Source organism: Lactuca virosa, chromosome 8 (genome assembly GCF_052849685.1).
Source record: "Lactuca virosa cultivar CGN04683 chromosome 8, Lactuca_virosa_CGN04683_v6, whole genome shotgun sequence".
NCBI classification, from domain to species: Eukaryota; Viridiplantae; Streptophyta; class Magnoliopsida; order Asterales; family Asteraceae; genus Lactuca; species Lactuca virosa.
Window position 1 is genome coordinate 14,719,831 of NC_136433.1, and position 10,019 is coordinate 14,729,849.

Here is a 10,019-nt window from a genome sequence, read left to right on the forward strand (position 1 = left end):
ACAGGAGAGAGCTCAGATGGCTTGGCAGCATTAAATGCAAAATTGGATGCATTAGGAAGAGACATGAAAAAGGTCAATCAGACAATTCATGCTATCCAAGTCGGCTGTGACAACTGTAGTGGACCACATCTTGAAAGAGATTGTCCATTAGATCAAGATGGGAATCAAAAGGTTGATGTATGCTACTCATCTGGAGATAGATACGATGAAAGGAAGCCTCGGAACAACTGGAAACCATTCGATGAATACAAGAAGGAAATGGAGATGCAAGGGAAATGGAGACAAAGCGGTCAAGGTTTCTACCAAAAAAATCCACCATTGGAGCAAATTGTGCAAGAAAAGAAGCCAACTTTCAAAGAAATGATGGCCAGATTTGCAGAAGCATCTGATAAAAGACATCGAGATACAGAAGAGTTGGTGAAAAGAATCGGATCAGCAACTGAAACTGCTCTAAGAAATCAGCAAGCTTCGATGTTGAACATCGAAAACCAAATCGGGCAAATTTCGAGAGTACTACAAGAGCGATTTCCTGGAACATTACCAAGTAACACTGAGACAAATCCGACTGCTCATGTCAAAGCAATAACAACTCGAACTGGAAAAAATCTTGAGCCGTTAGTTCCAGTTCATACTAACGAACCTTCTACTATTTCACAATCCCAAGAGAAGGAAAAAGAACCAGTTCCGGTTGAGACAACTACATCCACTCCAGTTGTCAAACCATATAGGCCACCAATTCCTTTCCCTCAACGCTTGAGGAAGGAAAAAGAGGAGGAGGACTATCGCAAATTCATCGATCATATCAAATCCTTGCATATCAACATCCCATTCATTGAAGCTATGGCTCAAATGCCCAAATATGCAAAATTTCTGAAAGATTTGCTTGTTAACCGAAAGAAAATGGAGGAAGCTTCAAGTGTAGTATTAAACGAACAATGTTCAGCAGCCATGTTGAACAAACTTCCTCAGAAAATGAGAGATCCAGGAAGTCTGACTTTACCGTGCCAATTTGGTAATTTGGGTCTCAGCCATGCTCTGGCTGATTCAGGAGCAAGTATAAATCTTATGCCATATTCGTTTTACAAGAAACTTGATTTACCTGAACCAAAACCAATTCAAATGGCAATCCATCTGGCAAACAAATCAGTGACGTATCCAAAAGGGATAGTGGAGGACTTACTGGTGAAAGTTGACAAGTTCGTATTTCCTGCAGATTTTGTAGTGCTTGATATGGAAGAAGACAATGAAGTTCCTATTATTTTGGGAAGACCATTCTTAAGCACTGCAAGAGCATTAGTTGACATTCATGGATCAAAGTTGACACTAAGAGTCGGAACTGATGCTATCACCTTCGGTCTTGATAGAGCAATGAAGCACTCCAAGGTGAGTGATGATGAAGTTTTCTTTGCTGATGTTTTTGATAACTTATTGGAAAATGAGATATTGGAAGTAAAAGATAAAGACATTGAAAGCATGATGCAACTTGGAGAAGATACGTTTGATGCTGAAAAAGATCTGGAAGAACTGGAAAAGCTGCTGGAGGAGATTAATCAAAAAGAAGACTACACGGATAGTAAATCAGAAAAAGAGGAAGCACACCACAAAGAAACACCTTTTGACTCCGATGTCAAAAGTGAGTTGAAAGTTTTACCTGATCATTTGGAGTACGCATACCTAGGAAATAATGAGCAATTCCCTGTGATCATCGCTGCAAATCTCTCACCGCATGAAAAAGAGAGGTTGATTGAAGTTTTGAAAAAGAGAAAGCAAGCTATAGCATGGAATATTTCTGATATCAAAGGAATAAATCCATCCTATTGTTCTCACAAAATTTTGATGGAAGAAGGATCAAAACCAGCAGTCCAACCACAAAGGCGATTGAACCCGAAAATGCAAGAAGTTGTGAGAAAAGAGATCGTAAAACTCTTAGATTCGGGAATGATCTACCCTATTTCAGACAGTCCATGGGTAAGCCCTATTCACATTGTCCCAAAGAAGGGAGGAATGACCATCATAATCAATGAAAAGAATGAGATGATACCAACAAGAACAGTTACAGGGTGGCGAGTGTGCATCGATTATCGAAAGTTAAATGATGCATCCCGCAAAGACCATTTCCCCCTTCCTTTTATCGATCAGATGCTAGAACGTCTTTCTGGAAATGCTTACTATTGTTTCCTAGATGGTTTCTCAGGATACTTTCAAATTCCTATCGTTCCTGAAGATCAAGAAAAGACAACATTCACTTGCCCATACGGAACTTTTGCATACAGACGAATGCCATTCAGACTTTACAATGCTCCTGCAACCTTCCAAAGATGCATGACAACCATTTTCCACGACATGGTGGAAAACTTCATGGAAGTGTTTATGGATGATTTTTCAGTGTTTGGAGATTCCTTTGATGCATGTTTAGCTAATCTAGACAAAATGCTTGCTAGATGCGAAGAATCAAATCTGGTTTTGAACTGGGAGAAATGTCATTTCATGGTGCAAGAAGGCATTGTACTAGGGCATAAAATCTCCAAGGAGGGGATTGAGGTGGACAAAGCGAAAATAGAGACAATATCAAAATTGCCACCTCCAACCAACGTCAAAGGGGTCAGAAGTTTTCTAGGTCATGCAGGATTTTACAGAAGGTTCATAAAAGATTTTTCAAAAATCACGCGCCCTTTGACTCAACTTCTGTTAAAGGAAGCAAAGTTTAATTTTTCTTCAGATTGTTTAAATGCTTTCAACAATTTAAAAGAAAAATTAACAACAGCCCCGATAATGGTCGCTCCAAATTGGAATTTGCCATTTGAATTAATGTGTGATGCTAGTGATTTTGCAGTGGGAGTAGTTATGGGACAAAGAATTGAGAAACATTTTCAGCCAATCTACTATGCCAGCAAGACGTTAAACCCCGCTCAAGCAAATTACACCACAACTGAAAAAGAATTGCTTGCTGTGGTTTATGCTTTTGAGAAATTTCGCTCTTACTTGATCTTGTCAAAAAGTATTGTCTTTACTGATCATGCTGCCTTGAAGTATTTATTCAGGAAAGAAGACTCTAAGCAACGATTAATTCGTTGGATCATGTTACTCCAAGAATTTGACATCGAGATTAAAGACAAGAAAGGCATGGAAAATGTGGCTGCTGATCATTTGTCCAGATTAGAGAATCCCAACATCGAAGAACTCAAGGAGTCTGAAATAAATGACAAATTTCCAGATGAATCCTTGATGATGATAGGTGAAGAGGTACCTTGGTATGCAGACATTGTAAACTACTTGGCTGCAGGATTTCTTTTTAAAGGAATGACACATCAACAGAAGAAGAAATTTTTTTCGGACCTCAGGCACTATTATTGGGATGACCCTTACTTATTCCGAAGTTGCGCGGATAATGTAGTAAGGAGATGCGTATTCGGAAAAGAAAGTCATGAGATCATGAAAGAATGTCACGCTGGACCGACTGGGGGGCATCATGGTGCTAATTACACAGCAAGAAAAATCTTTGATGCTGGATTTTACTGGCCTATGATTTTCAAAGATGCTCACATCTTCGTGAAAGAATGTGATGCATGTCAAAGGGCCGGTAACATCTCTTCCCGAAATGAGATGCCCCATAACAGCATCCAAGTATGTGAAATTTTTGACGTTTGGGGAATCGATTTTATGGGACCATTTCCTTCCTCACGAGGAAACAAATATATTTTGGTAGCTGTTGACTACGTATCAAAGTGGGCTGAAGCGAAAGCTTTACCCACTAACGATGCTCGTGTAGTAGTCAAGTTTTTAAAGAATCTGTTTTCACGTTTTGGTTTCCCTAAAGCTCTGATCAGTGACAGGGGTACACACTTCTGCAATACCCAACTGGAAAAGGTTTTGCAAAAATATGGTGTTCACCATAGAATCGCAACGGCCTATCATCCACAAACCCGTGGGCAAACTGAAGTCACAAATCGAGCTTTAAAAAGAATTCTGGAACGATCAGTGGGAAGTAACAAGAAGGAATGGGCAGATAAACTTAATGATGCGCTATGGGCATTTCGAACTGCATACAAAACACCTATTGGTAGTACACAATATAGGATGGTCTTTGGAAAAGCATGTCATTTGCCAGTCGAAATCGAACATAAAGCATTTTGGGCATTGAAATCATGCAACTTTGATCCTGTGGAAATTAAAACTAACCGTCTTATGCAGATGAATGCTCTGGAAGAATTAAGGGATGAAGCTTATGGAAACTCTCAAATCTACAAAGAGAAATCAAAGAAATGGCATGATAAAAGATTAAGCAGAGACAAAAAGTTTACCCCTGGAGAAAAAGTATTGCTATTCAATTCTAGGTTGAAACTTTTTCCAGGTAAACTGAAGACGCGTTGGTACGGTCCATTCACAATAAAAGAAGTCTTTTCACATGGTGCAATCGAACTAATTGGAAAAGATGGAGAAAGCTTTAAGGTAAATGGACATCGAGTGAAGCATTACCAGGAAGGAATGTTAGAAGAAGAAGAGAAAGAGGATATACCCCTCCAACTCACTGAAAACAATTAGTGAGGGGTAGAGTCTGGCTCATGACTCAGTTAAAAAGAAGCGCTTGCGGGAGGCAACCCGATGTTTGTTTTGATTTTTAAATTTGGTGTGTTTATTTTCTGTATGTTTGGTGTGAATTTTCTTTTTAGTTTGTGTTTTCAATAAAAGTGCTTTTTAATGGTTTTATTTTTCTGTGAAAGTTACTTTTCAGCTTAGAAACAGGTGATGGTGAGAATGGTGTAAAGTAAATTTCTGAAGTACAAATTACAATTGGAGCAATGGCATTACATAAGTGTGGGGTGATTCCCCACAAAGAGCAGGATGGAGAACTGAAGCTAACACTGACCAACGGGAGAGCATTATTCGAAGGATGAAGCAAGTGTTCGGCCGATACAAGTCAAATCCAATTCACTCAGCGAAAAGGAGTAATTGATCTAATAACGCAATGTGTACTTGGCCAGTATACAAAGCGTTAAATTCAAGAATTGCAAAGAGAATCCCAACAATTGCATTACGCGACGTGTCCAAATCTTATACGCGACACGTAAATGCACCTGTTCAGAGAAATTATGCGGAAAAAGATTTAGATGCCACACTTGCCTAAATCTCCAGCAGGTTCAAAAAGAAAAGATTTACATGCACTTCAACATTACAAACAGAAAAGTGCACTCAACACTTGTCCTACGCAAATCAGGATTTCGACCTCGCCACTGCAATACCCCAGGGGAGTCTGTTCCTTTTTCTCCCTTTTTACTTTTATGTGTTTTAATTTTACATACAATGGGGACATTGTATGATTTAAGTGTGGGGTAGGGGGTCGAATAAGGAAACCAAGCATTTTTGATAAAAATTAAAAAGTTTTATTGTGTTGAAACTTAAGTTGTTAACGTTGTGTGGGATGATTCAATGCGAACTCAAATGTTTAATTGAACCAATAGTATGTTATAGTACATTTGTGGCTTCCCTATCCTAGTGAAATCATGGAACAAAAACACAACCTTGCTTAGTTTGAGGGCCATAATATGTTTAGCATCGTGTACCAGAAATATATCCACGAGAGCTTATGTAGTCATTGCACTCTAGACTAATATCTCTAACCAATAAGAATTGAAGTTAAGTTCCCTTGCTTAAGCATATGTTTTTATTTTTAGGATTTTTAGATTGAAAAAAAAAGAAAAAAAAAAGAAAAGATACAAAGTTTGAGAATAAGAGTCTACAAAGCTATGAAGATCAAGAAATATCATGAAGAAAAGTTCCAAAAATCAATGAAGATTCAAGAATAAAGGCAATTTGCTAAGTTATTATTGTAATTTTTATTTCTAGGTTATTTTTTCATATGTATGCTTGGGGACTTAGTCAAAAATTACCTTGAGGTTAAGAAAGATTTCTGAGGATATATTCGGAGGGATGCATAAAATGAATGTTGTTCAAAAGAAGTGGGCAAGTGTTTTTGAAGATTGTGAGTATTTAGGATTGGGGAAGTTTTAGGAATTATTAGACACAAATGTATGCATTGAGGTTTCGATGTAATGGCTGGGTTCAAGTTGGATTGTCTTAAACAATGTTGGTGATGAAGGTTTTGATATGATGACATGCTAAAGTTAGTTTTGCTTAAGGACAAGCAAAGTTCAAGTGTGGGGTATTTTGATATCGCAATAATTATACATATATTTCGAGCGATATTTATGTATTTTTAGCTATATTTTGGTATGATTTAAGATAAAAGGTACTTATAAAGTTTGAAATTCCATTTTACAGCTAAAAATTCATTTCTGAGGAAAAAGGAGAAGAAAACATGCAAAAATCCGCAAAAAGAAGTGAAAGAAATTACACGAAGAAAAACGAGATCAAAAAGTCAAAGAATTTAAAGATAGCCGCGTTGGAAAGACGAGAAAAACAAAATAAAAATATAAAAAGAATTTAAATTAATTAATGAGGTTTAATTAAAATAAATTATTGGGAATTAATTATTTAATTTCTAAATAATTTATATTAATTAAATTAATTTAATTAAATTTAAATTGCAAAAGAAAATAAAAATAAAAAAAAAGAAACAAAAATTCGGATTTAGCCCAAACCAGGAGCCCAAACTCGGAGCCCAAAAGAAGATCCTGATCCAAAATCGCGACCCAGATCCGGGACTCGATATCCGAAGCGCTCCGCCCCGCATCCACTTCCCCTCACAGACTAACCCGATGTTACCTACCCGACCCAGAGATCCGAACCGGTTTAGGATCCGCGCTTTTTTCCGATTATGACGTCATCGACGACGTCACTCGGTTCTGATCCGCATCCGACTTCGACCCGATCCGACCCGAAGATCCGATTCGTATTACCTCACGTAAGATCCGCGTGTAGATCCGCGCCTCGACCCGGATTCCGACCCAAATTTGATTCGGTACTGTTCATTGGCAATACGACGTCGTTTTGAGTACCAGATTTGCCAATTCCGATTCCATTACGTTTTTAACTATTTTTTCCCCACTTTTTCCTATTCTAAACCCATTCCTTTCCAACCAATACTCAATAATTCACCACCTTTAAACTTTCCAACCATTTATTCCCATCTTTTTAATTCTTTTGAATTCTTTTTCATTAGATCCAATCTCAATTTATTTCTTTTTGGTATTTAATTCTGCCAATTTTTACTATAAATACCACCATTTTTCACCACAAAAGGGGGGAGAAGAAATTGAATCATACACTTTGATACACAAATTTCTCCATACAATTTCTTACCATATCACCACTATACCAAATTCTACCCAACCTTTGAACCACAATTGGGGATTCAAGAGTCAAAAAGCTAAAGAATTGAAGATTGCAGTGGCATTAGGGACTACATCGGGTTTGTTTTATCGACATGTTTAACATTCTCAATATGTTTTCTATGTATGTTGTAACCTTAATTATGAGCTAAATTCTCTTTGCTTTCACTTGGATAATGAAACCTTGAAAATATGATTTGATTTATATTATTCGGATATTAATTGTTATTTATTTTATCATGCATATTTGATCATTTATTTGTATATGTTAAGTTTTTGTAATTAATTTTCCCATAACTAAGTTAATATTTTTAAAAGATCACTTTAATTATATTATCTTGAATCATAAATTTTTCATAACCATTGATATTTATGACTAGTAAAGGACAATATTCTAGGAATTGGGCAAAATAAAATACTAAAAATTTAACATGTATATTTTATATCGTACGACCAACTTACGATTCCTATTTGTTTTACTACCACTAAAATGAATAGTTTGATCAAATGTTTGCATGATACGAATTAATTATTGTTAATAAAATTGTTAATTGCATGACAATTGTTTTTAATTAATTTTATTATCAAAACGGTAAAAAATTTAGATCATGATTTTTAACCAATTTTAGAAATCGGTAAATAACTAATAATATCCATTGCACTTAATATAAATCATTCATTACTAAAAGGTGGAATTAAATCTAAGTGAAAGCATCCTTATCATTCTTGATTCTTAAAAACCAATCTTGTTCTATATTTGTTTTTACACTTTAATCGTTAAAATTCTCATTATTTGTCTCGTTACTAAAAATTCCCCCAAGTTTCTTATATTTTAAGTTAATTAACGACAAATAGTCTAAACGTAAATCATACTCGTTTCCCCAAGTGTTCGACATCCGTTCTTACCATTGCTATATTACAATTACAATTAGGTACACTTGCCTAAGTCGTGTAGTAAATTCTAGCATCGGTAATTTCAACCTTATAAATTTAAGACTAGAGTGAATTTTACTCACCACCTGCACAAGCATCTCTTCTGGAATTGATTGGAAGATGAAGGCTCGAGCCTGCTTGCTCTTCTTCTCATCCATAACCACTCCGGTTTGTGGCTCAATGGCATCCCATAACCCATGGGCATCCATAATAGCTTCCATCTTAATCGACCATGTATTATAATTGAGCGAGGTTAGCATCGGGCATTGTATGGGAAACAGACTGTCTTTGGGTGGATTGGATGATGATGCTACTGTCATGGTATTGTATCTGATGTACTTGGGGATACACTCTAATCAGAACCTTGAAGCTCTGATACCAATTGTTGGTGATGAAGCAAGAATAAGAGAAAATATGACAGAGTAAAGATAGCCTAATGATTGCCTTTATTGAATGAATGAAACTGGAAAAGGTTACTTCTACTTAACAACTAAAACAATGAAACTTTAAATTGGCTAAATACAACTGAAAAACAGAAAAATAGCAACGGATCTTTTACTGGGCAACACTCCCACGTGCCCTTTTATTCTCCTAATTGCTTGGTCAACATTGACTAACATCCCTCTGTCTCATTCGTTGATATCTTCTCATCAGAGAGTGAAGTCTTCCAAAGACTCCTTCGACGAATCCGACTGTAAGATTTTATTAGATCATTGTGCACTCCGAGAGGGAGAAGAGAATAGAAGAGTCGCTGGAGTTTTTCAGATCTGGAATATTCAAAACAACATCGACATACCTCGTGTTCTTCAAAACATCTTGAAGGACATACCTCATGTTTTTCAGATCTTCTTTTCTGTTTATGAACTAGGATGAAGGAGTATGTGAGGCAATGGAATCGATTTTTGAAATCAATTCCATTATTTATAAAATGTCGGATATTGAAGGTTAATCAAACCCAAACCCAAGCTTCAATTCCAAACCCAAACTCGATGGTCGTTTTTTGAAATCGACTTCACCTGCTTCCACTTCAACTTTCCGCCCCAAGTTCTTTCCAAGCTCCATTGTCATAACCCAGTTAGAACCCGGATGAACTCCCGTCCTTTTCTGCCACAACCCAGTTAGAGGAGCGTTTCTAGTTTTTCTCGGTGTACCTGTTGTTGGGATAATTTTCTCATGAGCACCTCCAGTAGGAGGATTAAGAAGAGTTTTTTACGGTTCTTAACTAGAATTAAACTCATATTTCCATGGAGGCTTAAAGAATTCTGGAAGAAACTTTGGGGTAAGATTGGGTTAATGGGGAGGGGGGAGAGAGAGAGAGAGTATTTTCTTTTTTCTTTTATTTTTAATTCTTTTTAATTGTTGTAATAAAAGAAAATTAAAATATTAAATAATCATGGGCAAAATCGTCTTTATAAAAAAGTTCAAACAAAATCGGACCAAACTCGCAACAAAATGAAAATTTTGGACCTTTAGTGCTAGTCCAAACTTTTTTGGACCAAAATGACAATTTTTAGCTAACCAAAGGGACCATTCGAGCAGTTTGTCAATAAAAAAGTGAAAACCTCACATTGCAATGGTGGCCCTTAGACATCTTCTATTCGACTGTAAAAAGAATCTATGTTTATTTTATTTTATTTTTTCATAATTTACCCTATAATAATAATAAACAAAATTACTAAACTATAATTAAATTATCAGTTACAAATATCAGTAAATAAAGTATGAAATAAGAATTAAAATTTACCTTCTTAATTAGAAAATTGAAATAGTAGTGTAGCCGGGAATAATTTGTTAATC